Here is a 17866-nt window from a genome sequence, read left to right as displayed (position 1 = left end):
AAGAGCTCAGGGAAAATTTCATTTTGAGTCTTTCCATTCATCTATGTGGCACAACCCTGCCTCAAATACCTCCATACAATGTAAATAACATCCCATCTTAATTCAGTATATTATATAGCTACAATTTGAACCAAGTCTGTTGGATTTCAGATAGAACACTGGATCCCAGTTCCATTTATATTGTTAGCGGTAGGTACAATAAACCATTCATACTAATGTCCTCACAATGTTATTTTATGTTTTAAAAAGAAATAATACATATCAACAATTGAAAAATTATATTAGAACCCAAAAAGGGATTCATTTTCAACATTTAAACCCACTACTGAAAATCCACATTTAGGGTGACATGAGAAGTTGATCATTATATAAAATTAAGTTTAAAAAAGAAGCTTCCAAAAAAAACCCTATTGAATATGTCTCCAATTGCCCAAGTCACTTTTTCTTTGCTGGGACAATATACTTGACACCTACAACTTAAAAGAAGAGTGGTTTATTTTGGCTCATGGTTACAGTCCATGGTCAGCTGGCTCCAAAGCAGAAAGAAGATGGCAAAGGAGCATGATATGTGGTCTGGTGGAAGGAGGCTGCTCACATAGTGGTGGTCAGGACCTATACCCTTCCATGATATGCCCGTGATTTGCCCCCTTCCCACCATGCTCCACCTTCTAATATACATTCAGCTCTGAACTCTCATGCACTGATCAGGTCGCCATCCCCATGATCCAGTCACTTTCCAGAAGCCCAACCTCCTAACACACGAGACTTTGTGTATCTCACCCTAGATCTATGTAGTAACACTATTTAGGTGTAAACAAAATAAACCAAAACTACACATTATAATTTAGAAGGCTATGTGAACTTACACCAAGCCCTGAATGATTTTTCTGACCTTCGTCTTCTAAAAGATTATGTACATGGACTCATCTTTCCAAGTCTTCTTTGAGGCATCTTCTCAATGTAATATGTGGTACATTTTTTTCCTCAAAAATTTTGAACCTGTTAACTGCAAAGTGATGAGGAGAGCTCTCTATCAAATCTTGTTCATAGGGCAATTTTACCTTCCTTCATACTTAATTCCTGGTATCCCCTGGAATATTCTTCTCCCCTAAATCTTTCTATTCACATCTCAGCCTGAGTATCACTTTCCCCAAAGAAATTTGCTTCAATAATTGTGCAGGTTAATTATGCATAACAAGATATATGCAACATACTGCTTGATAAATAATTCTTATTTCCATTAGAAAAGTCCCATATTTAAGACTTCTGAGATGTACTACCAAACTTTTCCCAAAAAAAGTTGTAATAATTTTATTAGCCATGCACATATTCATATGGGACAGCAGAAAGAAATATGTTCTTCACGCAGTAGGATTTCATCCCACCATCATTACATCCAAGAGCTTTCTTATAGGTGCAGCAGCAGTATTTAGCACTCTGTACATCTCTTTGGATTCCCTTTACCATGTTCCTGCCCACCAACTACTACTGTGGTTTTTCAACCCCAACAGCCACTGTAAGTTTTTGTGGGGCTTTCCTTGCTTTGTGCATAAAGAAAGCTAGAGCATCTAGGGAGCTCAATTCCCCGACCCTAGGAGTAGCCCTAAATCAAAGGCTGACTTGTAAACATTATAAATGCCAGAGCTTCCTTGGTGCCCCAAGGGCACACTCCAAGCTGTGACTTATGCCGTCTTCAAAACTTCCCAGTGGGGCTGGACCAGCCTTTCTCTCTGGATCCTGCTTATGTGGCCCACTTTTTATTCTGGGAGCATTTCCTAACAAATCACATTCATAGAAATCCTTGTGTTGCATTTGTTTTTTAAGAAAGACAGAAGCCAACTTGGTTTTAAAAGCCCAAATATAAACTCTATAAAAATGATGTTATTTTTGTCATAAACTTTTAATATAACAATTAAAGTTTATATTTTATTTTTTTCTTAGGAATTGTTTTCATTTAATCTAGACAAACTAAAGAGTAGGGTAGGAGAAACAAGGCTCAGACATCCCTGAGTCTAATCTAGGTCTGCTAATCACTAGCTGTGTAATCCTGAGCAATATATTCACCATCCCAGACCTCAAAGTATTTACTGCTATTCTCGGGGGCTGAACAATATCCTCAAAGATTTTAAATATTCATGAAAATATTACTACCTGGAAAGGCAGACCTCAAAACAGAAATCACATAATTACTCAATCTGTAACTTTCAGATTTCATTGGAGATATTCATATTTCTATCCTATGGTTCTGTATTCCAAGGTCAATTTTTCCTCTGTCTTGGTCTTCAAAAGAACCCTGCTTCCCAGCCTTTGGTGAGCAGCAAATTCTATACCACCAGCAGTAGGAAATCCATAATTCGTGTCCCCCACTCGGTGAATTTTTGCCCTTTCACTCAACATACTACACACCATGGACCTTTGGTGCTTTAGTATTCTCAGCAAAGCAAGCATACTTGCAAGAGGTCAAAAAGAAGGAAATCTAGATCTAAACATATATCCTCATTTGGACAATCTGAATAAGCAAAGGTAAAGAAGACACAGTTCTGAGATTAGTGAGCTGTGCCCTCTCTCTGTGCTCTTGGGAGAACACAACAGTAATGAGGAAACAGAAGGAAAGCCTGGGAGGGTTCCGAATTTCCTCTGTATGGCAGCACCTTCCTTAGTTTTCTCTCATGGACTCCAATTGCTGTGTGAACAAATGGATTAGGAGGGATGCTAACTATAGACTGGGAGAAGGACTTTAAAAGAAACAAACCCTATCCAGGGATGTAGCTCAGTGGCCACTGTGCCTGCCTGGCAAGCGCAAGGTTTTAGTCCAATCCTTGGTACCTGCAAGAAAAAAAGAAACAAACCCTATTTAAGAAAAGACTTCAACCTGAAGATAAAACATACCCAAAAGATCTGAAAAAAACAAATTGAAAGTATAACATACTTTTTTGATCAACTGGAACTTTTTAGCACTATTGGTTGGAGTGTAAATCATACAACTGTTTTGGAAAACACTATGCCATTTCCTGCTGGAGTTCAATGTGTGCATATTTTATGACTGAACTCTGAGTTAAATTCAGAGAAACCCTTGTACATGCCTAAATCCATGGAAGCATTGTTCATATTCATGAGAAATGAGAAACAAGTCAAATATCCAAGTGTTCAGTGACAAAGTATGGATAAACCAATGCTCAAATCAGTAAATTCAAGTAATTACCTAATCCTTAGCAGTGAAAATGAATGGGATGTATCAAACAAAGCATCAGAAATGAATCTTTAAAGACAACAGTGAATGAAGAAAAGCTCACAAAAGACTGTATCATGTTACAATTTTTGTAAAGGTACAAACTAAATGCAAAACTAGACAATATATTGTTGAGTAGTATCTACATTATATTATTTTCAAGAAGAGAAAAATAAGTACAAAATCTAAAATTTTTCATTATTTCTAGGTGGAATGTAGATGGGAAGGAGGACAGAGACAAAATAGCAGCACATAGTATATGTGCATGTTGTAGTTCTTACCTGGGTGCTAAGTTCAAGGAGGTTCATTTCATTTTTCTGCTTCATAATCAGCATATATACTAATACTGTTCAGTAAGTATCAAATATTACCTAAGAAATAAATTTAGAGTGAATAAGTAAGAATGCAATTTAAAAAGGGAAATGAAGGGCTGGTGACTTAGCTCAGTGGTTCCGGCACCTGCTTTGTAAGCAGAAGGTTCCAAGTTTGATCCCCAGTACAAAAAAAAAAAAAAAAAACAGAGGATACAGGAAAAAGTGTCTCCTTCTTACATAACCTATTCGCATTTACAGGCATCTTAACTGTTATTTTCCAAAATTACCACCAGTTGGTTTATTTGGAATATTTTATTTCATATTTTTGTGTGGAATAAGTACTTCTATTACCACATCCATATTGAAGAGTCATTTGAAAGTCTGAGCTGGCAAGCTGTAAAATGTTTCCCACGTGCTACATGGAATTCTAATCATCCTCATGTCTGCCACATGAGGAGGTCTGAGCATAAAATACAGAAAGAGGGAAGCTCTCAAGAATGTCAAAGAGGAATAAAAGTGGGAAAATCTAAGAAAAGCTAATTTAAGAAGGGAATTAATTTAGACACAACTGATAAGTGACCCAAAATATTTGCTTTTTTTTCTATGTTCATATTAGCTTGATATTTATAGAAATGTAGTAGACTAAGGAAAAGAAGAAAAACACCAAAGCACAGTTAATCCAATTGCTGTTAATCAGTTAACTAATTTGAGACCGAACACTAGCACATACTCTATTGCCTTACAATTTCATATATCTGAAAGCAGACACTCATCTGCCTGCGGGATCTGTTTTCTCTCTCTCTCTCTCTCTCTCTCTCTCTCTCTCTCTCTCTCTCTCTCTCTCTCTCTCTCTCTCTCTCCCCCTTCCTCTCTCCCTCTCTCCCTCTCTCTCTCTCACTTTTTCTGTATGTACTAGAGATTCAACCCAGGGCCTTTCAAGTGCATCCCCAGTCCTATTTTTATTTTTTATTTTAAAACAGGTTCTCACTAAATTGCCCAGGCTGAATTCAAACTTGCAATCCTCTTGCTTCAGCACATGTCACTATGTGAGACCCTATATGTTCTTTTTAAAAGTAAAATTCTATAAGGTCAACCTAACTATTAGATATGGTTTGGAAACCCAGTTTTATAATTACCTCATAATCAGGTATCAAAATCAAATATGTAATTACTCAGGATTTTTCATTATTTATAAAATGGAGAGGTAATTTTAAAATTATAGAATACATTTTGAAATATTTTTCAAAATATTTGCCTAATACAAACAAAATGAGTCAAAAATTGAAATATCAGATAAACAACTTTAAGACAGTACCTTAGTTAACTGCTTTTCTTTCCCAAATGAATTATTTTATTGACTAATTGATCAACTTAAAACAATCTTTCATTGTTTTTAATAATAGCACTACATGACCACTACATCTTGACTGGGCCACCAGAATGATCTGTTCCAGGTTCACCACAAGCTCATTTATCACTGGTAAAATAATTGGGCTGTATAATAATCACACCTTCATATCTAATTTAGGACGATGAGTACCAAATAGTCACGTAGTTGCAGTGGAAAAGCAGAAGCATGGATAATTTCAATCATTTCCTCAGGGCCAAATGAGGACACAAACATGAACAGTAAATAGCTGTTCTACCAGTCTAATGAACTATAGTCTCAAGGTTATGTTGCCTTCTTTACTGAGATCACAGATAAGGAGGAATCCAATTACCATGAGAATGTCATTTTTTACTGGATATCTGCTGTATTACTCAATGACCAGAGTAAAGGACAACTTTCTATCATTCCCCTCTAGTTTTTGCATTGGCCTGCTACAAGGTAAAATTTGTCACTGAAGCGCCATTTCCCTAACTCAAGAGAGCATTAGAAGGTAGATAGCTCTCTGTATTCCATCTGTAAGAAGAAGCAAGCTAGGGCTACTTTTAGCAACCCGAAGCTGACTGCCAAAGCCATTTGCATCACTTCTGCAACCTCGTATTAACTACTTGACATTCTAAGCAATAAGTCCTAATGTGTGGGTTCTAGTATTTAAATTAAATGTGAGGAAAAATAGGTTTCCTTTGAGCTAGAGTCTAAGCAATGTTCTCTGACTCAGATTACCAGAGGCCTCACATTTCAAGGAGTTTAAACTATATGACCTTTTAGTAAAGTGATATTAATCACTCTCCAGTTGTCATTTTGTCCAATCTGCATTAATGCGGCATCCCTTCCCAAATACAAGTATTGGGGGACTTGCCTCGACTAGTTATGAATCCCATTCTTCCTTAGCCATTAAGTATAGGAGTGTCCACAAGGGCAATGTAATAACAGCTAAGCATATTCCTATGCAACAGACTGCTATAAGCCCTGCTGCTCAACCAACAGGCAAAGGTCTAGATGTAGTTGACTAAAACCCTCACCAGGCACCATAAGAGCAATATCAGAAGAATTTCTAGATACGGATAATGACCAGCGCTCAACTAAGGCTTGGGTGATTTGTAAGCAAAGTTCCAGTTCCCATACAGTCCCACACACTTGTCAGATGTCCATCACTGTATTCCTTTTAAAGTCCAGCCATTTGTCATCCCAAGAAGCAGGCTGTTCTTGTCCCATAATAGATGCTGATAGTGCCCCAACAAAATCCTCTTTTGTAGGCCCAGGCTTTGGGTGTTGGGTGCTGGTGGTACACACCTGAGACTGGCCTCTCTTGCAGGTACCGCGAAGGTCACAAGAACCCCCAGCAAATTTTGAAATGCGATACAGCCCATCCCAATTGTTTCTAGACACAAGCTCAACCAGGCTGAGACTAAATGTCACATGAGCCCACATCTTTGCTTAGTTCTCCTTCCCCATTCTGCTTCCTTGACTTCCTCAGGGGGATCACTTGAAAGCACTCCCTTGTTAGCATTTGCCAAAGAAAACCCTTCTGAGACTGTTCCCACAGGACTTAGTTTCAAGACATTTCTCCAGGGAACTTCTCAGGATCAGCTTCCAGCCCACCAGCACGTCTCTTGGTAATCTTTCCTCTTTCCCAAAGGCAAAAAGGTTACAGTCCCTCTTGTTTTACCCAGAATATCTTTTCTTTCCTCCTATCTTCTCCATAACTCTTGTGGTAGGGCTGGGGATGTAGCTCAGCAGCACAGCACCCACCTAGCAAGTGTGAGGCTCTGAATTCAATTTCTGACACCAAAAAAACAAAAAACATAACCCTTTTCGTAGTGTAAATTTCCTGGAGAGACACAAAAGAAACATCTACATTGGAACTGCCAGGGGGCTGGCAGACCAAACAACTCAAAACCAGTTTGACAAATAAATGAGTTTATTAGGACTCACAGAGCACTGCATGATTTGAGAGCTGCAGCAGTACTGATGTTGCCAACTTCTTTGTGCTAGACTACTGGTTTTACAGGGCACTAATTAAACACTAAAGCAGGATCAGCAGTAATAAGGATCCTTGGGGAAAGTTGTGTGTACCTTGCTCCCATCCCATCCTTATCAGGAAACTTCACCATGTCAGCCAGCACTATCTATCCAAAATGATGGATCTCCTCTCTATGCTGCAGCCTCACACACAGCTTCAGCATCTGGGGAATGAGGGGACATGGGCCCAACTGGACAGCTGGTTGGGAGTAAGGATACCATAAGATGGCTAGCTAGCATTTGGAGGACAATTCTCATTACACTTATTTTTCTCCTTTAATACCCTTCTCTGATTCTACTGTTGTTCTCTCAATGATCTAATTCTCCTATGAAGTAAATCATTAGTGACCAAAAACCAAGCTTTCTTTTTTTTGAAGGCACAAAGGACTTTATCTTTAAACCCTCAAAGTCACAAGAAGTGACAAACACCTCTTTTAGTATTACTATAAGATTTAAAATATATTTAGTAACTGATAAATAGTAGGTACTTAACAAATTGTAACTATTACTATTACTTTACCTGCATATGTCAATCACTCTGTCACAATTATGCTCAACATCAAGTAGGAGGATCTTCACCTATCATGTAAGCCTCACCAGGTCTCTTAGATAAGAGAAAAATACCTAAAAATACAGGGGGATCTTTGAACCAAATCTGTTTCCTCTCCTCAATTCCATTAATGTGAACTCCTGGAAATAGAAAATACTTTAAATGTCCTTAAGATTTATCTACCCCTTCTCTGTAACCACAGCCAATTCCCATACCTTTAACCACTAGCTATGACCCAATACATTCCAAAATTTCCCTAGAAATTCCCAACACAGTTTCCTTACTAATGATGGGTACCACTACTGTCCAGAAACTATATATACTCATCCCAATTGTATCCAAGTTTATATAGGCATGACCACTAACCATTTTTCTCAAGGTTGGCTCCATAAATGATTACTTCCCTTCAATATCTTTCTAATTTATCTCACTTCCCTCAGTGACAGACTACTCTAGCACTTGGTCGATTACTACACAGAACTAACTAACTAGCTTTATCTATACATCTATATATATGTGTGTGTGATTTCAACTGAATGACATTTCAGAAAAGGTGAAATTATGGGGTAGTAAAAAGAATCAGTGACCACCAGGAATTGGGGTTGGAGCTGCAAATAGGCAGAGCATAAATAATTTTTTACAATAGTGAAAGTAAGACTCTACATAGTATTGTAATCATAGAGGCATGTCATTACATATTTTTCCAAACTCATAGGATATACACCAATACTGAACCCTCAGATAAACTAGAACTTCAGGTGATTATGATTGTCAATACATAATCATCAGTTAGCAGAGGTACATATATATCACTGTATCACTCAGGTAGTGAATGTTAAAAATGGGAGCGGTCATACAGGGGTGTGGCCAGGAGGATATGAAAAAACTCTCTGTACCTTCATCTCAATTTGGCTATGAACTTAAAGCTGGTGTTAAAAAATACTCTTTTCAAAAGAAGAAAAGAAAGAGAGTTATGTATTTCTCAAAGATGCTTTACCACAGATAAGAAGTGAAGAATGTCTATGGTTATAGTGGTAACATTCATTCATCCACTGATTATAATGTAAGTAGAATTCCAGAATGCTTCCATCCTCCCATTAAAAATATACCAGAAAGAAACACTGCAGATATGAAACATCAAGTGGATTGAAAGCCAAAGAGCTATAAAAGTTATACAACCAGACAGGCAGGTTTTCCCTTCCCAGTTATTTGAATTTGTTGTAGTTTCCAGTGCACACTCCAAAAAGAATAGCGCAGGTATCGATGTCAGTCTGTTCCACTGAGAAACCACCACACAGCACCCTTCATGTCCTTGCTTCTCAATCTTGGCCACACTGAGCCTGCAGTAATTCCTAGCATCTCCCCAAACTTCAGGGTGGTGATTTGCCCCGTGAACTCACCTCCGTCATGGATCTAAGAGTTGTTGAGTTTTCAGGTTTCTTTCAACTTTTTCTTTATTGTTAGGATGAAGTGGTGACTTCAAAACTCCTTCCATGCTAGGCTGAACCCCTACAAGACTTTTCCACACATAAAATCCCACAAGGGTTTCACTAAGGTGTCATTACTCTGTCACAAAATAACATCTCTGATAAAGCCTATCTCAATAGGACATTATTGCCAGTCATCTCAAAATATGCTTATATTAGAAAAATATATTTCTAGGTAAAAATTTTCATGAGAATTGACCATTTTCTTTATTAAGTTCAGTTCTACTTAGTCAGAGCTTGCCACTTTGGAAAGAATGTAATCAGTTATAAGATAAATAATTAAAAACAGTGCAACATGCACAGGTTTTTATTACCTACAAATATTGAAATATTAACAGAATTATACTAAACAATATCTACATACATAGAAATAATATATTTCTCAGCTTCATAGACTTAGCTTACAATTTTTTTTAATTTTATTTTATGGGTACAATTTGGTATACAATATAATGACATTCACCATTGGAAATTTGTACCTTTAATCTCTCTTGGTTCTTATTTTTCCCCCTTCCCCTGCCCTCCCTTCAACCCCTCCATTCCTCCTTATTTACAAAGATTTTGTTTCCATTTTTCCATTTTCTAATATTACCCCTACCCCCCCTCCCACCTTCCCCTTTGCCCTTTTTCTTCCTATTTCACATTATCTATTATACCTTTTAGTCCTTATTTACACTTTCAGTTTCTCACACTAGAGAAACTTTGGTATTTACACATGTGTGTCCTATTTATTTTGCTTAAGAGTATCGCCTCAATGTGCATCCACTCAGCTATAAATGTCTCTAATTTCTCATTGTTTATGGCTGAGTACTACTCCATTTTTTTACAAAACCGCATTTTCTTTATCTAGTCTCCAGTTGATGGGCATTTGGGCTGCTTCCAAGTTTTAGCTATTACAAATTGCAGTGCTATGAACATGAGTACACATATATCACTGTGGTATGATTCTTTTAATTCTTTTGGGAAGATACCCAGGAGGGGAATAGCTGGGTCAAATGGGACTTCCAGTCCTAGTTTCTTTGAGATATCTCCATACTGATTTCCACAGTGGTTGCACCAGTCTACACTCCCGCCAGCAGTGGAGCAGGGTGCCTCTTTCCCCACAGCCCCGCCAGCATTTTTTATTGGTTGATTTCATGGTAGCAGCCATTCTTTCTGGAGTGAGATGGAATCTCAGTGTTGTGTTCATTTGCTTCTCTCAAATGACCAGTGATGCTGAACACTTTTTTATATGTTTATTTGCTATTTCTACTTCTTTGTCTAAGAAATGTCTGTTCATTTCAGATGCTCATTTTCAGATTGGGTCTTTAAATGTGGGAGGCCTGCTTTTTTTTAAGTTAAATGTGGGAGGCCTGATTTTTTAAGTTCTTTATAGATTCGAGATAGTAGACCTTTGTCTGAGGAATAGCAGGTGAAGATTTTTTCCCACATGGTGGATTGTCTCTTCACACTATTGATGGTTTCTCTTGTTGTGCAGAAGTCTTTTAATAAGAAGAGATCCCACTTGTTGACTGTTTGTGCTAGTTCATGGGCAACTGAGGTTTTGTTCATAAAATCTTTTCCTACACCAGTGTCTTCAAGAGTTCTACCTAACCTATGTTCCAGGTGATTCAGTGTTTCTATTTTAATATTTAGATCCTTAATCCATTTCAATTTTAGTTTAGTGCATGGTGAGAGATATAGGTCTAGTTTTAGTCTTTGACAAGTTGAAACCCAATTTTTCCAGCACTATTTATTAAAGAGGCTATCTTTCCTCCAGTGAGGGTGTTAGGGTCCTTTATCGAAGATGAGATGGCTGAGTGTGTCTGGCGTTGTTTGTGCATCTTCTAATCTGTTCCACTGGTCCTCAGGTCTGTTTCTTTGTCAGTACCATGCTGTTTTTATCACAGTAGCTTTGTAGTATAGTTGTAGGTTGGGGATTGTGATACCCCCTGCCATGTCTCTGTTACCTAGAATTGCTTTTGCTATCCTGGATCTCTTCTTGTTCCAAATGAATTTTTGGATTGTTTTCTCAAGGTCCATGAAGTATGCCACCAGGGTCTCAATTGGGATTGCATTGAATCTATATAGCAATTTTGGAAGTATGGCCATTTTCACTATCTTGATCCTTCCTACCCAGGAGCAGGGGATGTCTGTCCATTTTCTGATATCATCTTCAATCTCTCTTTTCAGAATGCTATAGTTTTCAGAGAAGGGGTCTTTGATTTCTTTCATTAGGTTGATTCCTAGGTGTTTCAGTTTCTTGGATGCTATTGTGAAAGGAATTGTTTGCCCTATTTCTGTCTCACTGAGTCTATTGTTCATGTAGAGGAAAGCTATTGATTTTTGTGTGTTGACTTTGTATCCAGCTACTTTACTGAATTTGATTATTAAGTCTAGAAGACTTTTGGTGGCATTCTTGGGGTCTTCTATATAGAGTATCATGTCATCTGCAACTAATGACAATTTGACTTCTTCATTTCCTATCTTTATTCCTTTTACTTCTTTCTCTTGTCTAATTGCTGTGACTAATGTTTCCAAAGCTATATTGAACAAGAGTGGTGATAGTGGACATCCTCGTCTTGTTCCTGATTTTAGTGTGAAGGATTTCAGCAAAAATGCCAACTCCTATCTCCCAAAGAATTCCTTAGATCAATTCACATTTTCATAATAAAATTTTAAATATATAAAAACTGTTCTTCATTCTAACCAATTTCACTGTATGATGCTTAAGCAAAAATGCTTGAAGCTAAAATAAAATTCATGTGACATTAATATATAGCGTTCACCTTGCTCTATGCATAGGAATTTTGTTAAATAAAGTAGAGCATTGAAAGACTTGCCCCACTAACTCAGGCCGTATGTCCATGTCTGCTAAAAATTTCCCACTAATTAAAACAAACAGCTTTTAAAGATAAGTCAGTACATACCTGACCTCATATATTACCGTGAAGTGTACTGGGTAGGTGTCATAGCAGCAGATGTTTGGTCTATTTAATCCTGAGTCTAGCTCAGCAGTGGGCAATGCTATCATTAATCCACTGAAAGAACACGCTCAGATGATAATTAGGAAGGAATATTTTTTAAGTAACCATAATTACAGTGACACTGTCAGTAGCCCTAATTATGGAAATGAGATCCACACTATATTCACCTACCTTATAACCTACAGTGTAAATCTATTTCAGCTTAACTATCTTGTTTGTTAAACCAGTGGTACCTGAGATTCAAGTATTCAATATGTGAATAATAGACCCATCATCTTTGGAGTTTCAATTCAGATTAAAAGCTGGTATTATTTTGCCTAGAGTTAATGTTGTATGCTCAACATAAAAACTATATCTCTAGGCAAAATGCTAGATTTCCAAGCAACATTCTAGTCCAAAGTTTATCTCCTATTTTTATTTGATGCTTAGTAACCTAACCTATTCCAGACTCTACCCTTCCTAAGCAAGGAAGACAGCTTTCTACTTGTCTTCCCTCCCTCCCACCCCAAATCCCACAAAGTATGAATTTGATGTTGATTACTAATATTTCTATTCACTTTCAACCCTAAAAAAGGTGACAGAATTTGTAATCTCCAATATACTTGTCAAGATCCCAGAAAGAAAACACACACACACACACAGAGTCATTATATTACATGGGTAATGATAAGCTAATTTTGTCTACATAGATATAGCTCTATTCTACATTAGAAGGCTTGGGAGTCTCATTTGTATTTCAAAGATCCTAGGAGTGCTATATTGATGTATTAGTCTTCTGAGTATTCAATAAATGGTAAAGATACTGAAGAAAATTGAAAGCAGTCTCTCAAGTCTTACATTTTCAAAGATAAATGAAGAGAGAAGTCTAGGAACTGTGTGAACTTTTCCTTCTCTTTTTTTATCCTTCTTGGTTTGGTTTGCACAGAATTATTCATTAAATATTCAGTGAGACTAAGAATTCTATGTTTACCTTTCTGGCATTCACAAAGCAAATCTCTCAAATTAACTTTGCAAACCACTAAAAAGATTTCTTTTCTTTTACTCTCATCCCTGTTGCTCTGAAATTTGCAAGGGCTCCTTAAATTCTGTGAGCTAAAAGGAGAAAGAGAAGGACAGAGTGATTTATTTTCCCTTATTTTCTCTCAAAATTGCAGCTTAAAATGGCAAATGAGGACAAATTTATGGGACAAGTCATTGTTAGTAAGGTGACTTTATTTTGATGAAAGTTGCAGACAGAATATATTAACTCTGTTTTGAACTTTAAGACACCTCTTCCTCACATAACTATAGTCCCAGAGGCAGAGAGTTGAATGGTGGTAGATATGAGTAGCTTCAGTCCTCATTAAAGTTTTGGCCACAAGCGACTGAATTGAATTCAATAAGTGAATGTCTTGGAATTTACATTAGTTCTTTAAACAAAGGCTGTTTCCTGGACAATGGAGTTTTGAGAAGAGTTTGCTCTCCTACCTGTAGATGGTTCACAGGGAGTTCACAGGGGAAGAAATTAATTGACCTCTCATTCATTCTTTTCTATCCTTTGCCATCCCCAATGCATTAAGTACTTCTAAAGATCTCAAATGCTACTGTCCTTCATTTGGTGAAATTTAATTCAATAAAAATTTACAAAACAGCACAGACAACTTTATTAGAAAAGAGTCAATTCTAACAAGAAGAATGATGAAACTATTAATCACTCATTAATTCCTGCCCTCTAGTAGCTTGTAATCTCAGTCATGCCAATTTAAGGAAGATCCCATCAATTGGCCTTTGATAGGATTTAAATGGTAATCTCGATAATTTGATTCCATATCTTCCTGAGGATTCATTTCCAAATACAAAGAATGTTGTAGATAAGACCTCTTACAGGGATGACCTGAAGTTTCAAATAGAAACTTCTCTATAAGGGTTACTAATTATTTATTACAAGAAATAAAGAAAGGATACAATGTATAGATGGAAGAGATCTGTAGTGGTGGAAGAGATCAGCTAACTCAAAATGAGAAAGCAACCAACATTATTTTAAAGTCTACTTTATGCAAACAAAACAAATGTTGTATTGGTAATTTGCACTTTAAGCATAGGTGTTAACTCACAGAAATTCTGATGTGTGCAATAAAAGTGATGTTTCCAATAGCTATTTTTAAAAAAGTGACTTTCCCACTTACTACAGAAGTAATACATGTCATGCACATTATTTTTCTTTTAAGACAAAAGATGTTGATGTATGAGTTTTTTTTTTTCAAAACTATAACTTCAGTATTCAGGTTTAATTGCAGAGGTGGCACTTTGTGAAAACTAAGTGGATTTTGGGTTGCAGTTTAGGCACTCATCTCTAAAAGTTGCGCCATCACTGGCCTACACTACGTGGGTATTACTAGGTCCTGGGTCGTACTTTTTCAGTACTATTTTATTACAATGAGGTGAAAAGAGTGTCAGACATCAGGGAGAATAAAGGGGGTCCTAATTCCAGCTCAACCACTTACTTGCTTCAAGCTCTTAAAGAAGCGTCTTAGTTTTATAAGCCTCAGCTCTCTTTTATACAAAATATCCTCGGCAGACTATTTGAGATGATAAATATGAAGATACTTTACCAAACTATCTATACTTCTCTAAATATAGAGATAATCATGGTGATCACTATGTAGTTTATCATCATTTTGTTAACATATCAGGTCTTTAAAACTAGGGTCATGATAACTTTTTTCTGTGGTCTTCCATATAACAAAATGAGTGAATAGCTATTGAAAAGTAAAGTACTAAGTAACCCCAAAAGCCCTTTTGATCCAGAGATTGTCAAGCTAGAAGGGCCCTGAGACATAATCTGGTCCAATCTAATCATGTAACAGACAAGGAGATGGAGCTCAGGAGCTCAGGAGTTGCCTGAGTAACTCTTGAAAGTGGTACAGAAATGGAAGGAGGTCCTCTGCCTTCCAGTGCTCTAGTCTTTGTACCAATCAAAGCAGGCAGCACACACTTCATGAGGCAAAGATACTACAAATAAATGGATGTTTGCAGTGAAAGGGGACAGTCCTAGTCTACATGAGCAACTGAATTACCATAGCCACATGACTATTTTGACAAAGCAGCTCTTTCCCAGCAGGCTGTCACCCTGATGATTCATCATTTGTTGGAAGAGGTAAGATAAAGCATTCACTGTGCTCAGTGAGTGGTCTGAGTAATAACTAAACTTTTAGACAAACAGGATTGGGATAGCCAAAGAACAAAATGTCTCAGACAAGTGTTAAAGTGATACTTGAGGTCGTAGACACTTTAACACTTGTCTCAGACATTTTCTTTACTGGGACAAAATATCTGATAGCCACAATTTAAGAGTAAGAGAGATTTATTTTAATTCATATTTCAGTCCATGGTGAGCCAGCTCCAAAGAAGAAACAGCATGGCAGAGGGGCATGGTTGAGGAAAGCTGCATGTGGCATGGTTGATGAGAAGCAGAGAGCATAAAAGGAAGAACTGAGGAGGGAGATAAACCCTTCTAGGCTACATCTCCAAGGACCCATCTCCTCTCACCAACCTTGCCTCCCAACAATGCAGATATAGTACCCTAATCACTTGTGAATACATGAAGTGTTAAGAGTCATTTTAGGTCTAACCCATACCAATCTTTTACCTCCACACTCTGATTAGAAAGCTTCTTTCAAGGGATCATACTTGGCATGCAAGTACCAGAGACACAGGAATGGAGTGTGGCCCTTAATGTTTATCAGGAATTGAGGCATATTGCAACTTGCCAAACTCAAACCATGAACAGGGTCTCAATGGCCTCCTTTCTGCATTACCCTTAACATTTATCCTTAAGGAAGTTATACAAGCCACATTCTAGGAAGCTACACTCTCTGATTCAATGATGCACTTCTGGGAGAGCTTCAAGGACAAAAGTGACAAGAGACAGGGTCGGCAGGAGGTCTTCTTCCAACAAAGCAGAGCAGTGGGAGTTGGAAACAAACAGGCAAACCCTAGGTTAGAGGTATAATGCATTTCCCCTCTCACATCCCTCCAAAGAAGTCTTCACCTGTATCAGTATCTCGTCTCTCCCCTGACCCACAGCAGCTTGATTAAAGCCAAGAGGCAGCAGGGAAGAAAGTCACATATGTTTTTCTATTAATATCTAATTAATTACACAAGGGTTATCCAAAGAGCATATCTCTAGGCAGTTCCAGAAGGCCGCACAATAGTGACAGCAAAATGTGGTTGATCCCTGACCATGGCCTTATCAGCATAGAGAATCTCCTGGGGTTGGAGTGTCCTACAAATATTTTTGAAAGAATTCTGTGGCCTTATGGATTGCTGAGGCTGCATGACTAACTGATGCAGGCACATTCTTCAGCCCTTTCTTGAAGAATTACATGCCAATATTGAGAACACACACACACCAGTACCAATAGAACAGAAGCACCCAACACTATTTTCTCTATGTTACATTATGCCTCTTCTTACCACAAAGCAGGATTTAACCCTAAAAATGGTACAACATTATTGATATTTCCATTTTCAAACATTCTTGCTAATATTCCACCTCAGATTAGTAGAAGAGTGCAGAGTTGACAGATGCAAATTTAAAGAAAATTAATGAGTATTGATTTGCTATGGATTTATATGCATGATTGACTGAGTTTTTCTTACCCTCAGTAAGCTATTATATTCACAGGACACAATTAGCAGACTGCTCATAGAAGTTAGAGGAGAAAAGGGAAAGGAGAATACACTGGGAAGGATGAGAATGACTCAGTCCACCCACATTCCTCTGATGAACTGGAAATAGTGTCTTTGAAGCCAATGGTCAGACTCATTGATGCCACAAAAAATTTTTTGAAGCATTTTTAAAGCTCAAATCTTTAGGGGTTGGCACATTTTGGTAACTTAAAGAAGCTCAATGGGCACTTCTTTTGTTTATTTAACACTTCCATAGTTTCCATTGAAAGTCAGTCATATTTTGATTAATTTTACTGCTTACATTATAGAAGCAATGGACTTTTTAAGACTATCAAGCAGCAATTCCTGTACTAACAAGTTTCTTAAAATTTTGAATTAAGTTTTATCTGCAGTAACTCTAAAAGGAAATATTTCTTTTCTTTCCTACAAACCTGGGGCTTTGATTGATTATTACAATCAATTACAATTACAATTATTACAATTGATTATTAAACATAGAGAAACACCTCAAGTTTCCAAATAGTCTCTAATGATCCTTTAGATTTCAGTGGTATTTTTTGTAATATCCCATTTTCATTTCATATTAATTTGGTTCTTTCCTCTCTTTCTTTTGATTAGTTTATATAAGATTTTGTCCATCTCATTTGTCTTTTTTCAAAGCACTAATTTTTTGTTTTCCTGATACTTTGTACTGTTTTCTTAACCTCTACCTCATTAATTTTAGCTCTGACCCACATCTAACCAGGCCCACCTCCTAACTGCAAGTTGCTGTATGGTCCCATAATCCGATTGCCTCCAAAAGTCCCACCTATGGGTGCATGAGGCTCTTGGGGGACATGTAGATATAAACCATCACATTCTGCCCCGGCCTCCAAAAGACTCACAGGTATCTCAATATGCAAAAGTCCATTTCTAAAAGTCACCAAAGTCCTAACAGGTCCAGCACTACTGCAAAGTCCAAGTCCACAATATCCTCTGAAATGCAAGACAAACTCCTAGCTATGAGTACCTACAGAAACAAAAAGGAAAGCTAAATACATACAGAGGCACAGGGTAAACATCTCCATTTCAAAAAGGAGGAATGGGGCACAAAAAGCAGTGGGACCAAAGCAATACTAAAACCCAGCAGAGCAAACATTAAATGATATGATTCTGTGTTCAGCATGTGAATTTCAAATGGCTTTGGTGGCCCTGGACATACAGCACTTCTGATACAGTTCTCATGACTTCTTCCTTGGGC

This window comes from Heterocephalus glaber, unplaced genomic scaffold (assembly GCF_053883595.1).
Source record: "Heterocephalus glaber isolate CG9 unplaced genomic scaffold, H.glaber_assembly_v1.0 deba00001662, whole genome shotgun sequence".
NCBI lineage: Eukaryota > Metazoa > Chordata > Mammalia > Rodentia > Bathyergidae > Heterocephalus > Heterocephalus glaber.
Note: the sequence above shows the minus strand (reverse complement) of the source record.